The sequence below is a fragment of the Oryctolagus cuniculus genome, chromosome 2 (genome assembly GCF_051225735.1).
Source record: "Oryctolagus cuniculus isolate XC-2025 breed Fujian yellow rabbit chromosome 2, ASM5122573v1, whole genome shotgun sequence".
Classification (NCBI taxonomy): domain Eukaryota; kingdom Metazoa; phylum Chordata; class Mammalia; order Lagomorpha; family Leporidae; genus Oryctolagus; species Oryctolagus cuniculus.
Window position 1 is genome coordinate 43075456 of NC_142868.1, and position 25219 is coordinate 43100674.

General features: G+C 52.7%; 1 long non-coding RNA gene across 1 annotated transcript in view; it reads left to right on the forward strand.

Moving 5' to 3' along the window:
* Positions 1–20279, forward strand: part of LOC103345245 (uncharacterized) — a 44172-nt gene extending 23893 nt beyond the window's left edge. The window contains exons 2-3 of the long non-coding RNA XR_016228891.1: positions 6595–6721; positions 19578–20279. This is a non-coding gene — a long non-coding RNA (uncharacterized LOC103345245). The remainder of the gene's footprint in view (positions 1–6594; positions 6722–19577) is intronic.
* The last annotated feature ends 4940 nt before the right edge of the window (positions 20280–25219 follow it).

The following is a 25219-nucleotide window of genomic DNA, read 5'->3' on the forward strand; positions in this document are numbered from 1 at the left end:
AGATCTTGCATCTGCTGGTTTTCTCCCCAAATGGCTGCAGCAGCCTGAGCTGGGCCAATCCGAAGCCAGGAGCCAGGAGGTTCTTCAGGTCTCCCACATGAGTGTGGGGGCCCAAGCAATGAGCCATCCTCTGCTTTCCTATGCACATTAGCAGGGAGCTGGATCAGAAGTGAAGCAGCCGGGTCTCGAACTGGTGCTCATATGGGTGCTGGTGCCTCTAACTTGCTATACCACAGCACTGGCTCCTGGCTGCCAGTCTTTGCTAATATTGTCATGCTTTTCTCTTCAGTCTCCTTTAGTCTACTGGGAGCCAGACAAGACAAACACACACACATATGCACATATGTGCTCCATCCTGCAGCATGTCCACCCTTAGCTTACAGAGTAGGTTTGTATGATCCTAACTGGACAACCATCCCAGAGGGAAGGGGAGGGTCGTAGTGTTGCCCATGTGGAGCCTGTCCCAGGTCCTCCCTCTGGGCTCCTTGTCTCTGCCATCCGCTTGAGCTACTGCAGTCTTCCCTCAGTTCTGGCCCCTGAGTTTCTTGCACAGCTCACAACCTCAATCTGATTCTTGAGTTGCATTTATGGAAGTGAGTTTGGGAAGTACATGGTCTTAGCCACTGCCAAGTACTGTTTTTACTCATTCTTACAGTTGTTTCTCTAGTGTTTGACTTACACTCCAATCCCTGCTAACTCTAAATTCCCTGTGCATATTCTCAGTCTCAGACATCCAGGGGTCTCCTTTTGTCATTAAAACTATTTTGTCCAGATTCACTGACTTCACTCCTAGCTGCATAGCTCTTTGTATGACAAAGCTATAAATTATTTGACCTGTTATGCATAACATACACAACACAAAATGAGTCTGTTATCAGCGTGAACTCACTGGCTGTGATTACTTTCATAAGATGAAAGCAGTTATCTCATAGTGTCTCCAACTGGCCATCTTCCCCCTTTAAAACTCACTGTATATGTTAGGCTGAAGTATCTTAAAGTGAGTTACAGGTATCATATCACTCCTAAATGTGTCTGAATATATATCTAAAAAATAAGAACTTTTTCTTACACCATCAGAGGAATATTATACCATTAGAAAATGAATGGTAATTCCTTAGTATTCTCTAGGGTTCATTTGCATTTTTATTTCTCCAGACATCCTCATTAGAACCCAATCTATGGCCAGGCACACACCTGGTTGTTACATCCCAGAAGTCTCCTTTTATGTAAGCCACTGACAAGCTGGACACTGGCGTCAATAGTTTATTTTTTTTTTCCTTTTTGAAGATTTATTTATATATTTGAAAGGCAGAGCTACAGAGAGGCAGAGGCAGAAAGAAAGAGCAGTGTTCCATCTGCTGGTTCACTCCCCAAATGGCTGCAATGGCCGGAGCTGTGCCCATCCAAAGCCAGGAGCCGGGAGCTTTTTTTCAGGTCTCCCACATGGGTGCAGGGACCCAAGGAGTTGGGCCATCTTCTACTGCTTTCTTAGGCCACAGCAGAGAGCTGGATTGGAAGTGGAGCAGCTGGGACACGAACTGGCATCCTTATGGGATGCAGGCGCTGTAGGCAGAGTCTCAGCCCACTGCGCCACAACACCAGCCCCCACGTCAGTAGTTTCATACAGTGTCTCCCCTTCTGGATTTGCCTGCTGGCTTCCTCCATGGCTTCTTTTTAGCTTCTTGCTGCACCCCTTGTTTCTCCTGCACCCAAGGGGTTCTGATTCGCCTCCTTTTCTCATCTGACCTGTGGCTCAGCACTCCTTGGGACCCTGGCGAGAAGCATTCCTGGGACCAGAGGGAAGTCTGTCTGCCTCTCTATCTGCTGAGTCACCAGCCTCAGGAATTCCTCCTGGTTTCAGAAGATTTTCCCTGAGAAAGAAGGGAAGTGCTGTGGCAGATCGTCTATACCTTGGCTTCTGCACCAGGCGCCGCTCTGCCTGCTCTTCTCCCTCTCTGCACTCTCTTCCAGGACAGCCTGTAGTTTAATTTGATTGCACCTGATATAATGTCTCGAGCTCCCACCCTGTGCCAGGCACTGAGCTGAGGAACAGAGTTGTGTAAGACACAGCGGCAAGTTCCAGCCTTCACCTTACAGACTAATGGGAGGGTGTGGCTGCGATCAGATAACATCAGCCAGTGTGGTGCACAGAGAGCACAGGGCAGGAGGACGTGGTCCAGCCTGGGGTCAGAAGGCTTCCGGGTGGAGGTGCTCCCTGAGATTGACCTGCAGGTGGGTGGACATGAAGGCGGAGGGCCATCATGTAGGCTGCCGAGTGAGGGAAGAGTGTCCCAGGCAGAGGAAGCAGCACAGGGCAGAGAGCAGTGTGGTGGTCTCAGAACACGCCAAGAGGTCATGATCACCATGGAGCGTGACGTGGCGGTGTGAAGCTAAGGGCTGGAGAAGGAAGAGAAGATGTGCTCTGCTAAAGAACTCAGACTGTACTTTTGAGGCCGAGAGATGTTGAGGGGGCATCGCACGATCGAGCCTGGGTGTCACACTAGCTGAGCGGGCAAGGGCAGGGAGATGGGGAAGGCGGCAGAGCCTCTAGGCAGGAGGCTGGTGCAGTGCTGGTGAGGGCTGAAGGCCTTGGCCGGGTCAGGGCACTGTGGAAGGGGAGAGGGCAGCATTGCTCGAGGTAGATCGCATTTGTAGGGTGTAGGAATGAGGTGGCGGGGTGAGGGAGGGGCAATAAAGGACCCCTCTCAGGCTTGTGGCCTGGAGTGCTGGATGGGGGCTAGTGCCTATTCACACAGGGAGGGAACAGAGGGTGAGGACGTGGTGTGGATGTGAAGGATCAGGGAGGATGACTTTGCTCTTGGAAACGTTGAATGTAAGGTATCTGTGAAGCATGCTGCTCACATCCAGGAGGCGGTGCACGCGGTGCACGCGGTGCACGTGGTACACGTGGTGGCTGTGCTCTGCAGGTGCCTGCGTGTGCGTGTCTGAGTCTGGGGGCAGAGGGGCTCCGGGGCTGATGTGAGGTTGTCAGCAGGAAAGCAGTGGCTCACAGCCTGAGAACCGGTGACACTCATAGACAGAAAAGTGCCGTGGGCCAAGGCAGGTAGAAGAGGCAGAGGACCAAAACCACAGGAGTTTTAAGAACAAAAGAGGGCCTTTGCTGTGGCTCAATAGGCTAATCTTCCACCTGCGGCACCGGGACACCGGGTTCTAGCCCTGGTCGGGACGCTGGATTTTGTCCTGGTTGCTCCTCTTCCAGTCCAGCTCTCTGCTATGGCCTGGGAGTACAGTGGAGGATGGCCCAAGTGCTCGGGCCCTGCACCCGCATGGGAGACCAGGAAAAGCACCTGGCACCTGGCTCCTGGCTTCGGATCAGCACAGTGCGCCAGCCATAGCGGCCATTGGAGGGTGAACCAACGGTAAAGGAAGACCTTTCTCATTGTCTCTCTTTCTCACTGTCCACTCTGCCTGTCAAAAAAACAAAACAAAAAAGAATAAAAGAGATTTCTAGTGTTAAACACTAGAAGTCAATATGATAGAGCCTGAAAAATGTGCCTTACCTTTAAGAACAGGGAAGTCATGGGTATATTTTCCCAGATGGTTCTGCTAGAGTAGAAGGAGTAGAAGAACAATGGATTGTCTTCCACAAATGGGGGCCAGATGGGGTCAAAAATGCCGGCAACAGAACATGGGAGTCAAACAGGTGAGGCCAAGGTCACTTCTGTTCGAACCCACATGGTCTGAGACCCACACTTCTGCAGGCTTGGGTGCTCCAGGCACAGGTCTCCGCCAGCAGTGCCAGGGGCCAGGGAGCTCTCCTTTTCCTACTCGCAGAAGCTGCTGTTTCAGCAATCAGCCCTGAGCACAGGGAGGCTGACTCATGCGAGTCTCTCGTCCGGCTACAGGGCCCTGGGGTACACGGCTGGCTGACGTTAAATTCCACTCTTTTTGAGGATTAAAATCTCAAAGCAAGACAGCGATAGTGGCTTTGCCAAAAGCCATCGGGGAAGCAAGAGAAGTTTCTGTGGGGAATGAGCGCAGTTTGTCTTTGAAGATTTCCAAGAGGCAGATGGCATTGTAGGCAGCTGGAGTTTGTGATCTGGAGCCACGTAGAAGAGACAGGTTCAGAACATCAGGGTGACAGTCAAAGCAGATAGCTTCTTCACACACAGGCATGCTTACACACAAGGGCACACAAACAGAGACCATGTATGTGCATATATTACATGAAGACACACAGGACGCAGACGTGTGCACCCAGGCACCCGTCGACCGATCGATCCTGACACATGCACGAAGAACATCAGCAGTCTAGGGCCTCAAAAGCGCTTCCAAGCCCCTTTCTTGCTTGTCCTTGTCTGCAGTTTACACACTTGGAAAATGTCAGGCGTGGGAGGCCTTTCAGTCTTGGGTTAGGGTAAAACTCCCTCTGCATATTTGGAGGGCGTCCAGGCCGTGCAAGCGCCCTTGCAGAGCAGATAACAGTGACCTTGCTGGGGAGGGAGGGCGGCCCAGCTGGGGCCACGGAGCTGCTGGCGGCCGCCTGAGGTCACCTCTCCTCCCTGCTGCACCTGGGCTGGCTCTGGGCTTCTGGCCTTCGGGACCTGTGGCCTTTGGCAGGAAGCAGTATGCTCAGTCCCGCAGGAGAAGGGGAGGGCAATGTGTGGGCCCCCACGGTCAGGGTGGAGAGGAGTTCCGCTCCCCTCTGGGGCCCTGCGGGCTGGCGGTCAAACTCCAACCTCATTGCCTTTCTGTAGCCACAAAGCACACCTCTCTAGAATCGTGACATCTCCAGGACCCTTCTCAGCTGGGGCAGAGCCCTGATTGAGATGTGACTGGTATGCAGATGTGGAGGGGGTCCCAGAAGCCAAGCTACTCCATGGGGTCCTGAAGCTCCAAGGCCCATGGAGGTTACATCACGCCAACGAGATCCTTCTGCTACCACCCCCGTCACCGGCTCATCCTGTCTCATTCAGTCAGACAGCTCCAGGAACAGCCTATTGTACTTTATTTTCATAAGTTTTATTTATTATTTGAAAGGCAAAGAAACAGTCTATCCAGTGGTTCAATCCACAAATGCCTGCAATGACCAGGGCTGGGCTGGCCTGAAACCAGGGACTAGAATTCAATCTGGGCCTCCTACGTGGCGGGCAGGGACCCAAGTGCTTGAGCCATCACCACTGCCTCTCAGGGTGAGCATTAGCAGGAAGCTGGGTCGGAATTGGAGCCAGTCCTAGGATCCAGGCACTCCGCTGTAGGAGGCAGACATCGCTAACAGCAGCTTAGCCAGTGTAGATGCCCACCCCAAGCCTGTTTCATTGGTGAGCCCCACCAGCTTCCTGCCTCTCTGTTGCCTCTGCTCACTGGCCCTGATTGGACCTCTGGAGCTACTCATGTTGGGGCTAAGCTGCCTTCACATATTTGCAAGTAGGCAGTCTTCCTATGTATTTGGCAAACACTGATGGGGCACCAGGCCCCGTGCTGGGGGCCGGGAACACGCACGTGGCCACCCGTCGATGGTGATCTAGCAGAGGAGCAGACAGGGTGCTGAGCCTGGGGAAAGGCCAGAAGCCAGGGGCAGGAGATAGGCAGGGGTCACTGTGCTGGGGGTGGGGGCCTTACGGCGCTGCAGTTAGAGCATGCGCAAAGGCTGCGGCAGCTGGTGAGCCCCTGACCTGCAGCTGACTCTGAATGTGTGGGGCAGACAGTTGTGGGCTGTGCAGGGCATCCAGTCACTGTCTTGTCCTGAGGGCCATGGTAGGCAGGTGGATGGCAGTGTCCCCAAGAATTTTCAGCAGGGAAGTGCAAGATTAGGCCTAAGTTTTCATGAGGTCACTTGGCTGCGAGGTAGAGAAGGAGTTTCAGGGGCCACCCTGGGGCTTGGGCTGAGAATGAAGGGGGCAGGAGAGCCTGGGTGGAGGTAGTGGCCATGGGGGGCAGATGGCAGCAGGTGCCCCAGAGAGACTGGTGAGCTCCCCGGAGGATGCGCGGCTCCTGAGTGTACACGGATGTCTCTCCAACAGAGCTTGGCAGGGCCCCCTGGGGGCCAGCTCACCCTCTGTGACTGAGCTCCTGTTTTCAGTGTAGGGAAATTCAAATGTAGTGCCCAGCCTGCAAAACAGTATTTTAGATGACGGCTGGGCAGTGGGACCGCTTGGGCGTTTTTGTCTTCTTCCTTCCAGCCTGTGTCCTTTCTGCCATCACGGTTGACATTAGTGGTGTGGTAGCCAGCACCACGGCTGGCTCATGGGAAGCCTGCACTGTCTCCGGAGACGGACAGTCTTGCCTGCATCGGCTGTTTCGAGGCTACATGGCCAGGTTTTGAACTTGGTAGTTGGTGTCTGCTGCCTACTACCAGGGACCCACATGTCCTCTTAGTGTTTGCCTTTGTCCTGTGAAATCCAGTGCCGCCCACTTCACCCCTTTTCCCTTTGCAGTAGAGGGCCAGATGAGAAGCTTGGGGCTCAGGCCGGTGCGGCGGGCGACACCTGACTTTTGCCTTGGTCCCATCTGCCGTGTAGAAAGAACGAATGGTGCTCCTTTGCATTCCACAGACCTTGAAAGCAGGCTTTGCCGTGTGGACAGAGTGTGCACCAGCAGCTCCGCAGAGGCTATTTCTGTTCGGTTTTGCAGGGAGCAGCGCAGCGCGTGGTGTGGGGCAGAGGTGGGCCGGCCCATCAGCTCCATCCCCCTACCCTGCCTGTGGGGCCAACGCCCTGCTCTCCCCCAACACGTCCACCTGTACCTGGGAGGAGACCAGGTAAGAGTGCGTGTGTGAGAGTGTGCTGTGTGTGTGTGGAGTGGGGTCAGGTTATTAGGGGTGGAGGGAAGAGGACTGTTTGATTAATGGGTGTCCTGTGAACCTGCACATTTGCCCAAGGCTGCATTCCTGGGCTTTCAAACCCGGGCAGTTTGATAAGCGGAGACCAAAGTCCTCTCTCCTCCTAGCAAGGAGAGCAAACAGGGCCACTCGCTAATCCCAGCCCTGGCTTCTGGGGCCGTCTCTCAGCAACCAGCCTGCCCAGTGGTTGCCGAGTGGCCTTTCACAGGCCGATCAATGGGGCAGCCCGGGACCTCTGGGAGGCCGCGGGCAGAGTGGAGGGGGCCACGGCTCACCTGACCTCGGCAAGCAGTCCCCAGGCCCTTGCTCTGTTGGCGAGGCCTCCACCATGGTAGCACCTGCGTGGCTAGCTGGCTCTCTCCTGCCATCATCCCCCTTGTGGATGCCCACTGCCCTCCAGGTCATGGCTGACAGCTGAGGACCAGTACGTTGATTTGGTCATGCTGCGGGGGACTCAGAGGTATGGGGCTTAAGTCACTTGCCCAGACACGCACAGCCAGTAAGTGGCAAGCTTGAACCTTGTGCTGCCATGTTCCAGAGTCCAAGTGTAACCTCCTCCCGCTTTGCGCTTGACAGCTTTGTGGATCCCAGGTTCTTGTCTCTCAGGAGACTTTTCTCTACATCCCACACTTCAGTTCCCTGAGCTACCAGAAAACTGGGACTAAAATGCCTGTCACAAGGTTTTGCTTGTTTATCTGCCATTTATCTATCTATCCATCCAAATACCTACCCATTCACCCATCTACCACCCACCCACTTATCCTATCTCTCTATCATCTATTAATCATCTATCATCTACTTATCATTCCTGTCATGCATCTGTCTCTCTATCGTCATCATCCTCTGTTCATCCGTCTATCCACCCATCCACCAATCCACCTATCATGGATATATCTAGCTCTAGCTCTCAGCAGTCATGTACTGGCCAGTGCCACACACGAGGCACCGCGACAGGCCCTGGCTCCTGGGCCAGTGACATGAGAGGTGCAGACACCATTCGGCACCATCACCTCGGCCCCTACCAAGGAGAGAAGCAGCTCCAGGGAGGCAGGTGGACGGGGGTGGCAGGCTGGGCAGACGCCACCCCCACAAGCCGAGTGACCTGCACCTTCTTGGCATCTCCCTGCAGGTGAGCCAGGGTAGGGGTGGGCAGCTGCAGGGAAAACCCTACCCCCAGCCCTGCCTCTACCCCCGGCTCTGCCTCCCCGCCCACCTTTGGGGGAACCTCTTTCCCTTCCACCTTCCTCACTGCATACACGAGAAGAAAAGGAGTCTCTTTGCTGTTTGTCCTCGGAACAGCCTGCAACCAGAGTAGAAGGCCGCGCGCGGCAACCTGACAGAAATCGGGGCGCTTGCCAGCAGGGCCCACGTGGTTACGTTCACTGCCTCCTTTCACAGCCTCCTTTTCATGGAAAATTTTCTACTCCAACACCTGTGCTCATTAAAGGCGCCCGCCGCTCTCTCTCCCCAGGGCTCCCGGGGGCCTCTGTCTCCCCCAGGCTGGCTGCCAGTTCAGGTGCGTGTTCTCGCTGCCCTTCCTCTCGGCCTTGCTCTGGGCTGCTCAGGGTGCAGGGAGCCCCTCTCCAGACTCCCGACTCGGGAATGAGAGCAGGCTCCTCTCCCCCAGCACCTGTCGCTTCTCTGGCATCCTGGATGAGCCCCAGCCCTGCCCCTGTGCTGCCTTTCACTTCCCACCTCCCGACCCTTCCTCGCCCTGACCCTGGAGGGAGTCTAGAGCTTCCACTCCCTGGACTGAAGAGCTGTGCACTGCATCACTCAGAGATAACGGAGCAGGTGAGAGAAGTGATGCCGCCGTGACCCTCTCCACCAAGTGCCAGGTTATATACGCTGAGTTCAATTTGCAAAAGATGGTCAGTGCGCTTGGACAGAAGCACTGGCCCTGCGCCCATTCTTGGACAGTAACTGGACTCCAACGAGGCCAAGAGATTTACCCAAGTTGTGCAGCCTGGATGGGGAAGGCCTGGATGGAGCCCAGGTCTGGAAGGCAAACTTCCCAGGGGAGTTGCCTGTGCGTTCTCTCTCCACACCCCCACTCGCTCCACAGCCCACTCCAATCTCAGCTGCTCTCAGTCTCAGTCTGGTTCCCCCAGGCTACTTTGGTACCTCTCCCTTTCCCCCTTTGCAGGAGCTCATCCCTCCAGCACTGCCTGTCTTCCAGGCTCAGGACTTCTTCCTCTTCCTACTCGGTGCTTGCACGCTTTGCAGTCTCACCCAGAAACCCCGCCTCTCCCACCACTCCTACCCTCTCCCTGCGCCACACTTGCCTCCTTCCTGATACATCGGTGTGCCGCAAAGACATCTGGAGCTTAACCTGTCTCGGGCTGAGTCATCCCAGGACTCAAGTGCTGCGCAGCTCTACAGAGCGCCATTGAACAGAGTCGTGCCCTGTTCTCTGTGCTCCCGAACTTACTCAACAGGACCAACCAAACAGCATTGCAGGCCATAAATATAGGAGTCACTCTTGATACCCACTCTGTCAACCCCCGCCCGCCATGTGAACTCCATCACCTGGGCCAGCATCAGACGAAAGCTGTCACCATCTCTGCAGCAGGTGCTGGCTGGTCTACCCCCACTCCAATGTGATGATGTTACTTGACATCCAGGGCAGCCCAGGTAGAAGTGAGCGAGACACAGATGGAGACTGCCTATTGAGATGGTGGCCTTCAGGCTCACAGGGCAGACTTTGGACAATATCCCTGCAGGAAAATGGTTCTATGAGACTGCATCCTGATTTCAGCAGAGTAACACAGACTTAGTATGTTACTAAGTTACTTAAGTACGTTACCGAGTTACTTCCTACAGGAGACATGCATCTGAGTAAGTAGCTGACCTTTTCTCTCTCTCTTTCCTTCTTTCTTCAAATTTACTTATCTTTATTTGAAAGGCAAAGTTACAGTGAGAGAGGGCGAGACCAAGAGAAGAGAGAGAACCCATCCGCTGCTTCATTCCCCAGATGACTGCAATGGTTGGAGCCAGGTCAAAGCCGGGAGCCTGGGACTCCATCCAGTCTCCCACATGGGTGGCACTTGGGCCATCTTCCGCTTCTTTCCCTGGGCACATTAGCAGAGAGCTAGATTGGAAGTGCAGCAGCCGAGACCTCAACCAGTGCTCACATGGGATGCACTTAATCTGCTGTGCCACAGTGATGGCCCCAGTGGTTGAGCTTTTCTGTCCAGGTTTGTTTTTACCTGCACTAAGGCCATTTACATATGCCTTAGCAGTTCAAAAAATTGGAAGCAATACTGAAATAAATGAAAAAAGTAGGGATTTTCAAAATGATTTAAATTGCCCCTGCTAGTACTCAAATGTGAAATGATCAGTGATCTCCAGAGGATGGGACATGCCTCTGACTTGTCTTCGTATCACACACAGTACTCATCATCACACCATTTCTGTGTGAATAAGTGTGTGCCTCCTAAACCACGTGAAAGCTTGCTCAGACTCACTGGTCAACGGAAAGAAAACACCAACTGACACTCATGAGAGCCAGAGGAGACACTGAAGAGGAGGAGACACCTCTAAATTTCTTCCTGGTCCAGGCTTCTCGTCCCTCTGACAATTCAGTTCTTCCTGGAACTCCTTTACTGCTGGCTCAAGGAGGAGCTGGCTGAAGCTGGACAGCTGTAGATGTGGGGTGTGGGGCAGGGGAACCGTCTCACACAACTCTCTGGTGCCTGTGTCCCCAACCTGGGGATCCCGCTCATTCTTCAGGGTGAGCTTACTGAAAAGCTGTTGGTTCCAGTCCAAGCAAGAGGGGTTGACTAAGCCCAGTTGCCTCCATTTTGAAGAAGAATAAAACAAGACCCAAAGGGAAGATGTGGTTTGCCAAGAACATCTAGAGAATTGGTGGCAAAGCTATAATCATAACCTGGGTCTCTGGGTTCTCCCTTTTCCAAGGTCCTTCAGCTATAACTCCCTCAACTAAAATAATTTGCTTTCTGGAAAGGGTTGGGTGAATCTCACCCATCACAGGAGTCCATTAGGGAATAATACAGTGTGCTAATTTTTCAAAATAATAGTGAAACACAAGAGTAGAGTTGGAAGATTCATACTTCCCAATTTTAAAACCTATTCCAAACCTAAAGTAATCCAAACTCTATTGTACTTTTATAAGGACAGTCATATAGATTAAAGCAGGAATAAACCCATTCACCTCTTCAACAAATAATGCTGGAACAACTGGATATCCATATGCAAAATAATGAAATTGGGCCCTTACCTCAATCCATTTACAAACTTTTTTAAAAAAAGATTTATTTATTTGAAAGGCAGAGTTAGAGAGAGAGAGAGAGAGGCAGACAGAAAAGTCTTCCATCTGCTGTTTCACTCTCCAAATGGTCACAATGGCTAGAGCTGGGCTGATCTGAAGCCAGGAGCCAGAAGCTTCTTCTGGGTCTCCCATGTGGGTGCAGGGACCCAAGCACTTGGGCCATCCTTTGCTGCTTTCCCAGGTGAATTAGCAGAGAGCTGGATCGGAAGAGGAGCAGCTGGGACTGGAACCGGTGCCCATATGGGATGCTGGCACTGTAGATGCCAGCTTTACCACCACAGGCCTGGCCCCACCATTCAGAAACTTAAAATGGGTCAACAACATTTATGTAGGATCCAAACTATAAAATTCTTTTAGAAGAAGACATAAAGATCAATCATCTTGAACTTAATTTGGCAATGGATTCTTAGATATGACAGCAAAAATATGTAAGAGCAGTAAAAGGAAAAAATAGGCCAATTTTACCTATCGAAATTTAAAACTTTTATGCATTAAGTAAAAAGACATTGGGGTCGGCACTGTGGCGTAGCAGGTAAAGCCACCGCCTGTAGTGCTGGCATCCCATATGGGCACCAGTTCAAGACCTGGTTGCTCCACCTCCAATCCAGCTCTCTGCTATGGCCTGGGAAAGCAGTACAGGATGGCCCAAGTTCTTGGGCCCCTGCACCCACTTGGGAGACCTGGAGGAAGCTCCTGGCTCCTGGCGCAGCTCCAGCCATTGTAACCATTTGGAAAGCAAACCAGTAGATGGAAGATGCCCCCCCCCCCCGCTCTATCTCTCTCTCTCTCTGCGTCTCTAACTCTTCCCTTCAAATAGACAAGCAAATCTTTAGAAGAAAAAAAAGTAAAAAGACATCCTACAAATGAGCAAAACCATTTGCAAATCATGTTATGTGATAAAAAAATCTCAATAACTACCATATATAAAGAATACCTATAACTCAATAATGAAAAGATAATCCAACCTAAAATTCGGCAAAGGACTTAAATACACATTTCTTCAAAGGTACACAGGAGACTAACTCTACATCGTTAGTCACTGGGGAAATGCAACCCAAAAACCACAATGAACGACTAGTCCACTATAAAGATAATTTTAAAAACCTGAAAATGAGAAAAGTCAATGCGGATGTGATCCACTGTGCATTGTTGATGGGAATGTAAAATGGTTTAGCCAATGGGAAAGACAGTATGGTGGTTTCTCAAAAAATTAAACATGAATTACCATGTGTTCCAGAAATTCCCCTACTAGATATATAAGGGAAATTTTAGAAGTTCACAGAAAGTGTGTATTATGAGAAAACTATGCATAGATTTCAAAATTTCTTGCAGCAAAATAAACCTATTTTTAATTTAATTTTTTTTGGACAGGCAGAGTGGACAGTGAGAGAAAGAGAGACAGAGAGAAAGGTCTTCCTATTCCGTTGGTTCACTCCCCAATGGCCGCTGTGGCTGGTGTGCTGTGGCGGGTGCACCACGCTGATCCGAAGGCAGGAGCCAGGTACTTATCCTGGTCTCCCATGGGGTGCAGGGCCCAAGCACTTGGGCCATCCTCCACTGCACTCCCGGGCCACAGCAGAGAGCTGGCCTGGAAGAGGGGCAACCGGGACAGAATCCGGTGCCCTGACCGGGACTAGGACCCGGTGTGCTGGCGCCACAGGCGGAGGATTAGCCTATTGAGCTACGGCACCAGCCAAACCTATTTTTAAATTCCATTTTCCACAAACTCTTTGAGACAACTTGGTATGCCAGAAATAATAATTGAAAACACTCAACCCTCTGCTACCAATAGGTTAAAGGTAGAACCAACTCATACAATCAACAGATGAATGAACAAAATGTGATACATAAACGTAATCCATGCATATAAAGAAATAAAGCACTGACACATGCTGTAACATGGGTGAACTTTGAAAAGACGATGCTAAATTAAAGAAACCAGTGACAAAGATCATCCGTGATAGGAGTCCACCGACATGAAATGTCCAGAATAGGTAAATCTGCTGATAGTGGTTGCTGGGTGCTTTGATGAGGGGGGAATGAAAAGTGGCTGCTTAATGGGTGCAGGGTTTTCTTTTAGGGCAATGGAAATGTTCTGGAGCTTGATAATGGTAATAGCTGTAGTTGCGCAATGTTGCAAATGTGCTAAGTGTCAGTGAACGTACACTGTAAAATGACTATATGTTAAATGAATTTAACTTTAGTTTAAGAGAGAGCGCTCAGTCACTCAGAGAGCCAGTAAGACAGGAAAGTAGTTAAGCCTTCTGTGTGCTTCACTTAGAGAACACTATTGTCCCAGAGGTTTTCCCACATTCTAGCCATTGTGGGGGAGAAAAACAACACGTGTTTTCTGGAGCAAGCAGAAATGTAAAACACACGTGCGGCAGAAGTGGGGATTAGCACCGAGGGTAAGCAGCCTCGTCCCTGCCTGCAGTGTGGTCCCTAGGTACCCAGTGACACCGCTTCCCTCCTTTGTAGAGAGTACAACCTCGGAGATAGAACCCTAGGCTGGAGATGGGGTGGGCTGAGAAGGGCGGGCAGTCCTAGCACCCTGAGCCTGCAGCAGGTTGGCTGCTTTTGGAGAAACTGTCCTTGTCCACAGACAGAGGGCCAGTTAAAAGGCCAGGGGCGAGGGACCAGGGTTGCGGTGCAGCGGGTTGGTCTGCCACTTGTCATGCCAGCATTCTATTTTGGAGTCCCAGCTGCTCCATTGCCAATCCAACCAGAAGGCAGTGGAAGGTGGCCCAAGTGCTTGCCACTCACGTGGGAGACCACGATGGAGTTCCTGGTTTCTAGCTTCAACTCCCTCTCCCAATCATTCCCTCTCTCTATTGCTCTATGTTTCAAATAGATAAGTAAATAAATAAACCCTAAAAAGAAAAAAAAAAAATAAAGAAGACGGTGGCCCGGGGTGACAGCTGAAGCATGTGGTAGGGGAGGCTCTGAAAACAAAGTCTGGTCCACATCCAAGCAGTTCCCCGTGGTGCTCAGGGATCCGTAGTAGAGATGTCTGTGGCATTGATGACAGGAAGTAGGTAGCCAGGCCAGCCTGGTTCACTACAGAGGGACGAATCGGGCTGACACGGGCTGGGTGTGAATGGAAGGACGGGAGACTGACTCTAAAAGGAAATAGCCTCACAGATGCCTGAAAGAACGTCAGAAAGTCCTGTCCATGCATCAGTTAGCTGACCATCCAGCCGACCAGCAGGCTCACTGGATTCCTCCTCTGCAATAACTCCCTGGGTGATCCCTCGGATCTCTTCGTTCCCGACAACACCTTGTGCTTTGGGGCCCAGCTGGGTTCGACTACAGCTATTTCAATTCATAACTAAATCTCTAAGGACTCAAAAGTCTCTGCTGGCCAGGATGAGTTTGACTCATTTTTGTTTCCCCACCAAGTCTAGTAGCCTGCTCTTTTCTGAGAAGGCGTTCATGGGATGTCTTCTGTGCGGGTGACTATAGGGGCCAGGAAGTTTGAAGGGGGCAGCCACTTCCATCTCATGTAGTTCTGGTGGAACATCACACAGAGGCCTCAGGGATGGCGTGTGACCCTGTCTGGTCCAATTCCAGGGGTTTATCACCCCTCCCCGCTGCCACCCCCTAGCGACTGGCTCAGATATGAGCGTGACCTGAGCAGACCCAATCGGAATCCTTCTACAAGATTTGACACATGAGCTGTGGAAGAGCTTTTCTTTGGGATCATGAGCCGTGAAGACGTGGGTGCAGAGGCTCCCCCATTCATATTCCTTGTATCTGAGAGCCTTTGGTGAGAATCACAGGCATATGAGGCAAATAAAGGCTGGGTATGGGGAGAGTAGCAAACACTCGGTGATGCTGTCTTGCCCACAGTCATGATGACCCAGAGTGCCCAGCTGTGGGGTCAGTAACCTCCCTCTCTTGCCACGTGGGTTGGTTTGAATTGGGCTGCTTTTCCCCCCAGCTGATGGTCTTGACTACTGGAAGAGCGGACTCAGCAGCGAGAGCGCCTGTTTTGAATGGCATTTGCCGCTAGTGGGACTCCGGCAGACCGCAGGGGAGCAGGAAGTACAGTTTGGTGTGGCGTGTTGGCCTGCTGCAGTCTCAGAGGTTAATTCAACACGAAGACATTTGAGGAAAGCCAAGAAATGCTTCCTAAGCTTGGCGTTCTCAGTTAGCCCGACACCTACCTGGAGCACAGAAACAAGTGCGCCCCCTTGGCAGGGGAAGCCGAGGCAGAGATGGAGGGAACAAGAGGGCTCGTGGGGCGGGGAAACACAGCCTCAGCATTTGTAAGCTGTCAGGCCAGTGGGGCAGAGAACCAAGCAAGACGTGGCTGAGGTGGGGAGGGATGCCAGGAATCTCATCTGCTCTCCCACCTTCAATCCACACCTCTCACCTCTGAGGTTCCATGCCACCTGCCAAGGTTATCACAGTGAAAACGACAACATTGGCCAGGCCATCCCACAGTGCGCATCTAGGAGAGAAGATGGGTACTAAGGAATAATTATGGGGGAGGAATTCACAGGAATGTGGAGCAGATATTAGGGATGCCTAACCTAGCTAGGGGGCTTGTGAGGCTTCACTGAAGAAGTGGAATTTGAACTCACATACGTGGTAACACTTGGATGTAGGAACCATGTCTTCATCTACTTCTTGTAAGAAATGAAGAGTGACTATAACCAGTATGTGGTCATTATCAGATGCAGCATCACACACAGAAGACATTTAGCAAATTGAGCTACTGCTAGTACTGAGAACTTCTGGATTAAGCAGAGAAGAAACAGAGATTCCCATTCATTCCCATGTCAAGAGTTTTGTCTCCTGTTCTGACTGAGAAGGATTGAGGTGTCTGGAATGTGGGTTAGCAGATGCCAAAGAGGGTGCCCTCTGCTTGGGTGGCAGAGCGCCCTCATTTCTGCAAATGTTTGGTGAACATACGTTGATTCAGCAGCCACTGAGCCTTGCTACTGATAGATTATTATTATTTTTAAATATTTATTTTTATTTTATTTGAAAGAGTTACAGAGGGAGGTAGAGACACAGAGAGAGAGGTCTTCCATCTGCTGGTTCACTCCCCAGATGGCCGCAACGGCCAGAGCTGTGCCGATCCACAGCCAGGAGCTACTTCTGGGTTTCCCACGCAGGTGCAGGGGCCCAAGGACTTGGGCCATCCTCCACTGCTATCCCAGGCCATAACAGAGAGCTGGATTGGAAGAGGAGCAGCCAGGACCAGAACCAGCACCCATATGGGATGCTGGCGCTTCAGGCCAGGGCTTTAACCCTCTGTACCACAGCACTGGCACCCTGATAGATTATTTTAAAAGCAAACTTTTTGTCTTGGTATTTAGAAGCAGATCTTGGGTTCTATGTAAACAATCCCCTCACCACTATTTTGATAGTAAACCATATGTGATCAGGTGCAACATAATTTCAATCTAATTAAATGCATTCAACAAATACTTATTAAATGCCAACTATGTGCCAAGGCTAGGCTAGGCCCTGAAGAGGGAGAGATGGAAGGCAGTGTTATCCCGAGAAGATTCCAAGAAGGAGAGAGACAGAATAGATCTTTGCAGTGTTGTAGAAGCAGAGGAGGAGGCCGGCGCCATGGCTCACTAGGCTAATCCTCCGCCTGGCGGCGCTGGCACACCGGGTTCTAGTCCCAGTCGGGGCACTGGATTCTGTCCCGGTTGCCCCTCTTCCAGGCCAGCTCTCTGCTGTGGCCAGGGAGTGCAGTGGAGGATGGCCCAAGTGCTTGGGCCCTGCACCCCATGGGAGACCAGGAAAAGCACCTGGCTCCTGGCTTCGGATCAGCGTGGTGCGCTGGCCGCAGCAGCCATTGGAGGGTGAACCAACGGCAAAAGAAGACCTTTCTTTCTGTCTCTCTTTCTCACTGTCCACTCTGCCTGTCAAAAAAAAAAAAGCAGAGGAGGAGGGGTCGATTCTGCCTGGGGCAGGCAGTAAGTGACAAGGTGAATGTGACGCTGGGTGTCCAGGCCGGGGTCACTGCAGCAGAAGTTTTGAGATTCACATATCTCGTACGGCTTCTGCATGGGCTGTGTGGGCAGGAAGGAGCAGGAAGTAAGCCCGGAGCAGGAGGTGGGGTGTGAACGTTTGTCAGGGAGTCTGGACTTTGACAGCAAGGAGCCCCTGAAGAGTTTTATTCAGGATTTGTGATCCAAGCAGCATTCTGGGAAGATCGCTGAGGCAAGAGTGTGGGGGCATGGACCAGAGAGCAGAACATGGCGCTGCAAGGCCAGCTGGGGGCTCCAGTGAGAGGTAGTGGTGACCGGGAGCAGGGCAGCGGCTGTTTGGGAGTGGAACTGTGGCAGGAGAACAGATGTGAGGCCCCTGGCTTGAGTAACTTGAGCAGCAGAGGATCTGGCTGGCATTTCACCAACTTCACCAGAGGCGGGTGTGCCCTCTGCCTTCTCAGGAGCTTCAGGAAGTTGAGGAAGGGAACGCGTAGGGGAAGGAGGGAGCAGGGGGCGGGCACGGTAGGAAGAAGGCAGGCCGCAGCCTGCTTCTGTGGCAGACACAGAGGACAAGGGGCCACAGGGCCTGGCACAGGCAGACGGGGGTGCAGACAGGCAGCGACCTCGGCAAGGGAAGCCCCTCCCTCGGCGCAGAGAGCCATTCCTGGAGGGAAGTGGAGGGTCTGGGAAGCAAGAGGAGTGGCTGGAGCCTCACACAGAAGCCTTGGGGAGTCACAGGCGCTTCCCATACTGGTGGCTGCTTTCTCGTGGCTGCTGTGGGCTCAGTGACTGATGTGGGCAGGAAGCTAATGTTGGCATTGACTCTAGGCACGGAGGAGACTGGCAATCATGTTGTCTTACCCACTTGTTCCTCCCAAATTAGTCAAGGTAAGAACCCGAACTAACGACAGTTTCAGGGTGCAGAACCAGACAATAGGCTTCTCTGTTATAAAAGGATTCCATCCCCTGAGAACTAAAAGATAGTAGGAACTCTCTCATCCCAACTTACTTTTATTATTATTATTATTTGACAGGTAGAATTATAGACAGTGAGTGAGAGAGAGACAGAGAAAGATCTTCCTTCCGTTGGTTCACTCTCCAAATGGCCGCAACAGCCGGAGCTGCGCTGATCCGAAGCCAGGAGCCAGGTGTCTCTTCCTGGTCTCCCACGTGGGTGCAGGGGCCCAAGCACTTGGGCCATCCTCCACTGCCTTCCCCGGGCCACAGCAGAGAGCTAGACTGGAAGAGGAGCAACCGGGACTAGAACCCAGTGCCCATCTGGGATGCTGGTGCCGCAGGCAGAGGATTAACCAAGTGAGCCATGGCGCCGGCCCCTAAACCTAGCATTCAGTGATATACTTTTAGCACTTTGTACATATTCTCTGATTGTGCTATTTTCTTTCACAATTGAACATGACCAGTCAAGTTCATTCAACACGTTTCAACTTCAAGTTGAAGACTGGCCACTCTTGTGGCTTCTTGTATCAACTGAATTAAGTTCCTGAGCCCTGGTCCTTCTGATCACTAGCAATAGCACTTTCATTTTGCTTGGCACTTAGACAGATATCATAGCCAAGGATAATGTGCTAATACAATACAAAGAATTATATAAGAAGCATTGCTAAACAGAGATGGTTGGAGACATGGCCAAAAGCAAACTGTTCACAGCCGGGTCAGAGTTCACAGAAATCATTTCAAGAGATGCCGTGCTATAAACTGAGACAGGCACATATGAGTTCAAGAGGGCTCACGCATGAAAGTGTGAGGGATATGACAGTCCCGGGCCATAGCAGAGAGCTGGATTGCAAATGGAGCAGCCAGGACTTGAACCAGTGCCCATATGGGATGCTGGCCTGCATGTGGAGGATTAACCTGCAGCGCCACAGCACCAGCCCCATAAACATTCTTAAAGTAAAAGATAAAGATGTAGAAAGGAAATAAAAGATGAGACATTTAGAGTATCGATCTAGGGTGTCTAATATTCAGTTACTCGAAGTTGTAGAAAGGAAACAGAGAAGAGATTGGGAAGGGTACAAATAAGTTAGGAAAAATGAATTTGTCCTAGAATTAAAGGTTATGAATCTCCAGATGACCAGAACCTTCTGAGAATCTAGGACAATGAATGAAAAAGACACGTGATAGGTGATGCAGACACTGAACTTTCCAACAGGAGCAGAAAAGATTCCTTAGAGTTCCCAGCAAAAACGCAAGGCAGGTGTCCTACAAAGGCTCAGGAATGGGCTGTGTCAGACTATAAGACGAGAGAGCAATCCTTCTAAAATGCCGAGAAAAACTGATATCCAGCCTAGAACTCAGGACCTTACAAGCAAAAAACGTACCCCTTCCCAGGACAGTACAGAAGCAGGCGTTTCCACCAAAACACGGTATTCCAGGGAGTTCAGAATGATAATTTTGCTCGCAGATAAGTCGTTGTTTGCTGTTTTAGTTAAATGCTGTAAGTACATTGGAAGAATGGCGGGGTTAAGGAGAAGGGGAGGGCTGTGTAATGGTGCCCGCTTCTCGTTTCTAGGCACACCTAGGTGGACGCATCAGAAGATGGGCATGGAAGTGAATCCTGGAGCAGCACAGGAGCAGACGTAGACAGGAAATCAGGAGGCACTGGCCAGGAAACGCATTTTTTTATTTTTTGTTGTTGTTATTGCTTTAATATTCGAAAGAATGGACTTGAAATACGAAAACTATGTGTACGTGTTACTGTGATAAAACTAACGCAAATTTCTCTGAAAAACCAATGAGCCCACAAGTGAAGCCAGCACGGGACACACAGCACGCGGAGGAGCCGCGGGCCGCCCCTCAGCCCTGCCTAACCGTGGCGTGGTCTTCCTGCTGCGGGATCTGACCCAGGCCTGCGAGCGGCGGCAGGTTCCAGGCCAGGGCTGCTGGCGCCCGTGAAGGGAAACACGTTAGCCCGCGGACGTGGCACGGGGTCCCACCGAGCGCGTGGCCTCGCTCGGTGCCCAGAACCGGCTCCCCGGGGCCTGGCCCCCGCCCCTGCCCCTACCCCGCTCCGCCCCGGCCCCGGGGCGCGCAGCCCCGGTCCCTGCCCCGCCCTCCTCGGCCCTCCGCCGGTGCCCGGGGGCCTGTGGAGCGCCCCTCCCCCGCCTGGAATCCCTGTCGCCGGGGACTCAGCTGACGGCGGACAGACAATGGTATTTCCCATCAGCCTGGGTATCAGGAGCCGGCCTTATCCAGTCGTGTTTTGCTGTGAGTCTAACACCCCATTGTCCACCCCTTATCACTGCAATGTTGATGTCATGCCTGGCTTGGAAGTGGTTTCTGCATCTCCGTCGCTTTAATTGGGGGAGGGGGAGGGGTGGAGGAGCCCATTTATCAGAATTCTCATGAGAATTCCCCCCTTGCGGCCTTCCAGCCTGGCCTCACAGGGCGGCACAGTGGGGTGGGTCCTGGGCCACCATTCCTGGCCTTTCTCTCGGCCCTGGGCGGGTGCACGGGACCGGAGCCACTGCCTCCCTCACAACTGAAATCCCCAGCAGGGTAGGGGACCACGGGGACACTTTTGTCCCAGCGGCTTGGCTCTGTTTGGTTTTAGACCTGTTGTCCACTCCTCATCCCTACCCCATCCCTGGGTAGCCTGTGAGCCCTGGCTGGCCCTAGGAGCTCTCCCTTCTCCCATCTGCCCCAGCCCCTAGAGCCTAACCCCAGCAGAGGCACACAGGCAGCCCCCCACCAAGGCCCAACCTGAGAGGATGGGAAATTCTGACCTGTTGGCATCCCTCCTCCATCTTCATCTTTTCTAACCTCCCCCACCTCCCCATTGTGCCACATCCTAAGGAAAGTTCTAGAAATGTGGTCAGGGATCTCACCTGGTTGCCCAGGGCTGCTCTGTGAGGGAGCTGCAAGCACAGGGAGAAGCAAGTATGCAAATGTGTGTGGACGGGTGTGTTGTTGCAAAACCCTGCCATGCACTCTGTTCCAGCAAATTGCTTTTTTTAGTTTATTTGAAAGTTTTACTTAATTAAAAGAAGACTGGAGAGGGAAGGGGAGGGGAGGGGGAGGAAGAGGAAGAGGAAGAGGGAGAGGATCTTCCATGTGCTGGTTCTTTCCCCAAATATCCGCAACAGCTGAGTCTGGGCTGGGCTGAAGCCAGGAGCCAGGAACTCCCATCCAGGTCTTCCACGAGGTGGCAGGGACATCATTGGCTACCTCCTGGGATGCACATGAACAGGAAGCTGGAATGGAGCTGGGACTCGAACCCAGGCACTCTGGTGTAGGATGCGGGCACCCTCATCGGTGTCTTGAGCTCTGTGCCACATGCTTGTCCATTGCTTAGCCTTTGCCGACTCGGCATCTTCATCTGTTAGACACGGTAAGGTGGTTTCTCAGGGGTTGGAATGAAACAATGAGGGTTCTTAGCTTGGTGCCTGACACTTGCTACTAAAGCCACCTGGGGGCTTTGGTGCAAAGTCTGGTGTGGGGAATGGGGGTAGGGGGGTGGGGGGTGGGGCAGGGAAGTGGCTGTTGAGCCCTGCTTGGAAAGCTGGGGCAGAGAAGAGGAGTGCCTGTGGGTGAGCCCCTCGGGCTGCAAACGCAAGCCCATGTAAGCTGGGCGTTGTAAGGGGGGATTTTACCTGTGCCAGGCAGCCTCCTGGCTGAATCTCACTTAATGCGCACGCATACTCTACTGATGGCACAGAGAACGGGGAGGCACTGTTGGACAGCAAACCTCCAGCCCGCTCGCCCCAGCTCACAGGGAAGCCGCCTAGCATGGCCACTGAAGCTGGCCCCTGGGGGAGCACCCAGCACAGCCCCTGGATCAGGAGACTACCTGGGGGATTTCTTCTCATGTGAGACTCATCAGTGCAAAGTCTTCCCGCCTGTGCTATGGTTAAGGGCGCTAAGTGGGCTGCAGAGAGCTAGAAGTTAAACCTTGGATTTTTGAGTGCAAATGCAGGGCTTTTTTCCATGACATCAAGTGACAGCAGATAAAGCACTTGACTTTGCCTCTTAAACACACATTCCTGGGATGAAAAGTGGCTTAGAAAAGCAGGGCTGGGTCTGTCTGTTTTGTCACTGTGTTTACCGTGTGGTCTGCATTCATCAGGGTCTCCCACTGCAGTGTTTGGGGTCCTGGCCCAGAGAGCAGGACCAGGAAGTGGCTGGGAGTACACGAGGGGGTGCATGTGCACGCCCTCATCCAGACGGCATGAGGTCCACTTGCTCCTTCCTATCACGACTCTTCTGGAAGTTCCAGAGGACGGGGTGGGGGGAGCCGTGGGGGGCTGGGCAGAATACTGTGCCTCTGGACAGGAGCACACAGCAGTTTTCAGGGGGCAACTGGGAAAGCAAAGTCAATTCTCTGACCCTGAGGGACTAGCCTCAGTAGCCTCCTATCTTTCCTCCTGAAAAGGTTGCAATTCCACCCGTGAGCCTTTCACCTGTCTTATTTTTCAAAAAAGATTTATTTATTCACTTTGAAAGTCACACTTGAGAGAGACAGAGACATCTTTTTGCTGCTTCACTCCCCAGTTAGCCACATCGGTGAGCACTGGGCCAGGAGGAAGCCAGGAGCCAGGAACATCATCCAGGTCTCCCAGTGTATGGCAGGGGTCCCAAGCACTTGGGCCATCTGCTGTGCTTTTCCCAGGCCATTAACAGGGAGCTGGCTTGGAAGTAGAGCAGCCGGGACTCGAACCAGCACCCATATGGGATGCCAGCGATGCAGGTGGAAGATTTACCTGCTACACCACACACCGGCCCCTCATCTGTTTTATTTTAAAGCACAAGTATTTCCAGGTGGGCAGACACCAAAGGTCGGGGTCACTTTAGTGTGAATGAGTAATTCCCTTGCTCTTTTCTGAGAGTGCCAGGTGCTGACCATAAATACCGAGGAGGAAGGCCCAGTGAGGGGACGAAGGGGATGCAGAGACCCAGGACAGTTTTTCCATAGTGGCCACTATTTTTGTGGTAGGAGGTGAGATTTGTTGGTTCCTTTTCTTGAGGGCAGTATTTCCGGGGTGCTCCTGGGCTCAGCTGTCACCCCATGACTGATTTCCAGGTGGTTAGAGCTGGCTCCTGCAGGCACTGAAGAGGCTTCCCCGTGCCCAGGACAAGCTCTTTTGTTTAGAGAGTTATCAGAGCCCCCTCCACTCCCTCGGCTTCACAAATACTGTGTTAGCATACAATGCCCCGTTCCTCTCAGTGGAGTTGTCCCCTTTCTCCCTCTGCCTCAGTCCTTGGATGTCACCTTCCCCTCCCTTCTCCCTGGGTGTGTGTGACATACTGCCTGGCCCAGGAGGTCAGTGGCCAGGTGCCAGCAAATGATCCGGCTTCTTCCTTGGCCGCTCACCTGGGCACCAGCACCCCCACCCCAACTTTCATCTTTTGCAGAATCCTTGAAAGCACATGCCATGCTTTGTAATGATTATTTGTTCATTTCCCATGGGCCGCCTTTTGCTGCCTTCGCAGGAGCATTAGCAGGGAGCTGTATCAGAAGTGGAGCAGCTGTGCCCATTTGGGATGCCAGCACTGCAGGCAGTGACTTTACCCATTAGGTCACAATGCTGCCCCCTATTTGTTCATTTCTTGTCCTCTCCACCAGATTGGTGGCCCCATGGGGGAGGAACTGTCACTCTTGTCCTCACTGTAGTCTCCCGCCTAGCACATGGAGGTGTTCCGGAACGGAGGGCGAGAGGGTGAATGAGAAAGAAAGCTGGGGTGCTGTGCAAAACCCAGCGATTCTGAGGGGAATGCCTGAGCTCTGGGTGGCAGGGGCAGGTTTTGTAGAGGAGAAGGGACAAGGTTGGGGTCCAGCCAGGGCAGCCACCTGGACTGACAAGAGAGAGCGCTGCCCTTCCTACATGTCAGCCTCCTGCACCGTGCGCCAGGAGTCCAGAGACGCTGGAGATGGCCAAGAACAAGCAGCGCAGGAAGCTGAGGTTCAAAAAGGAAGCCAGTTTGCCGGGTCAGGCACTGGAGGCTCCCAGCGGAGCTGTCCCCGCCGGCGCCATCTCCTCCCTGAGGCCTCTCGGTGCAGGAGCAGGAGTCCTCAACCCTGCATAGACGGGGAACCCCAGGCATCAGGAGGAACAGCCTGTGCAGAACTGGAGCCACCTCCCACAGAACCGCAGTGCTCACCAGAGCTGGAGGAAGCCCTGGGAGCAAGCCCTGCAGGCTGCTCTGGGATTGTTGGCGGAAGCTGCAGTCCGCACACTGTGCCCGCCCCCCAGCCACCGGGACCAATGTCAGTGTGGTCAGTGTCACAGCAGGGAGACCTGCTTCCTCGCTGTCTCCCCTGTCTCCCTCGGCCCTTCGGCCGCTCCTCCCTGGCTCCGCGGGTCTGTGCTCTGTGGCCGGCCTCCCCTTTATCTTGTCTCCCCGTTTCCACGTTTCCACCGCTATCAGCCATTATCTAGCACGACCCGCCCTGGCCAGGCCACGCAGGAAGCCAGCCTGTGAGTCCCCTGTCCGCTCTGCATCCTCTTCCTCCTCCAGAGACAAAAGCAAAAACAGCCTGCTAGCAGATCCGCCGCTGCCCTTGGCTCCTCGACTCCCATTTCCCACTCTCATTTTTTCACAGGCTCCAGTTTTCCACCGCCAGGCTGTCCTCAGGGGCCATGGCGGCCAGGGCCCCGAAGGCCCGGGACGGTCACTTCCTCCCAGCCTGTCTGCAGAGGACAAGGCACACGTACCCACAGGCCCAAGGCTGGCCCCTCCCAAAGCCAGAGCCGCCGGCCCCCTCTTATCCTTCTTCAGATCGGTTCAGCCAGAAATAGGCACGGCCCGTCGGGCTGTTGGGTTGCATGAGCCCAGGCTGTCCTCATTACCGGGGTCTCCGTGGCCCTCCCCCCTCTGTGGCCGGGGCTCTGATTATAGCGACAGGAGGCTGTTTTTGGCGAAAGAGCATCATGCGTCTGTTTATTACTCCACCGTTTGCTCAGACATCTGCTGTGTGCTTCCTACACTGTTGCTGGAGACCCACAGACCAGCAAAATGGGGCCTCTGCCCTCCCCACAGCCGCTGGATGGCACTGGGTGCCCTAATACCAGAGTCCCTCATGAAAAAGATGTTTATTGTGGTGCGAAGTATTTTTTTTTTTTAGGTTTTTTTAAACTTTTATTTAATGAATATAAATTTCCAAAGTACATCTTATGGATTACAATGGCTTCTCCCCCCCCATAACTTCCCTCCCAC